Here is a 1,346-nt window from a genome sequence, read left to right on the forward strand (position 1 = left end):
GGAAATGTAGACTTAAGTATATCAAGGATGAAAAAACCCCCATTATTTCATAGAGATGGTCCCAGTGTATGGGCACTTTTCACTGATTAGTAGCTTATCTGCCTGCTAAATTCATTTCTGTATGGAGAGCAATATTTCTTCATTAGGCTACAGAAGAACATTAGCAATAATTTCTCTTGTCCAAATCCTATGCATATCAAGAAAATGTCAAATGGTATTGGGTTTCCTATAAGACATTTCTCTTTGGAGAGCCAGTTGTTGACCAATAATCAAAACAAGCTTTTTGGTGTTCTTGAATGTACCATGGACTTCTAGAGAAACAGACAGCTCTGTCTTAGAGGAAGTACAACTAGGGTACTCCTGAGAGGCTAGAAAGGTGAATGTTCATCTTAGAGACTTTGGATATGCTATCAGGAGAGATCAGTCTGGAAATGGAATTCATACTTAACAAAGTAGAGGGTCAATGTAAAGGAAGAATATTATCAGCAAGATGGGCTGACATATAGTGGGCTCAAGCATAATCATTGTGAAGATGCAACAGGACTGGACAGTGCTTTGCACTGTTGTTCTTAGTAAGAGAAAAGGAGGAAGTGATGCAATAGCAGCCAACAGCATCAATAACAACAACGCATGTCTTTTAACTTGAAGGTGGTATTTGCATTCTCTAAACTTTTGATTGAAGTATTCTGTACTCTTCAATTTATACCACATCAAAACTTCAGTTTTGATATCCTCAGGGGACTCAAATCATATTCCCTTTAAATTTTTTGTTTTGGGTTTTCTTATCCAAAAAGAAGTTTGATGGACAAAGAACAAGACTGTAAGGTGGAAGGTATACGTTCTTCTAACAAAATTTCATAGGACAGCCCTTAATAGCCCCAAAGAATAAGCAGGCACATTATTATGATGCAAAAAATTTCCTTGGTGCAATTCTTTTTGGGCCTTTTTTCACCAAAGTTCATTGTCCAAAAAAATTATTCATAATAAACTTCAGGATTGTACTGGGTCCTTTGAAAAATCTATCAAGATGATCCCTTTGGGATGCCCCTGAATGGTTATCACAGCTGTATAAACAGACCTCTGTTTAAATGGTCCAGCATGCCTAGTACAAAGACACGTTTTGATTGGACTTGGTTTTTAAAGCACCTTTATGAGACTAACAAAGGTGTATTATTGAGGCCACTGATTACTGATACATATTTGAACCTACTTTGTTTGGAAAAAATCTGTGTTTATATGAACTGAAACCCTAGTAGTAATACTTGTTATAGTTAACCTCGGGGGTGTATGTGTGTATGTTTGTGTGTATTTTCCAGGAAGATTCAAATGTTCATGGAATACTTCCA

This window comes from Echinops telfairi, unplaced genomic scaffold, assembly GCF_000313985.2.
Source record: "Echinops telfairi isolate 266 unplaced genomic scaffold, ASM31398v2 ScPeMD7_60;HRSCAF=208, whole genome shotgun sequence".
In the NCBI taxonomy this organism is placed as follows: Eukaryota; Metazoa; Chordata; class Mammalia; order Afrosoricida; family Tenrecidae; genus Echinops; species Echinops telfairi.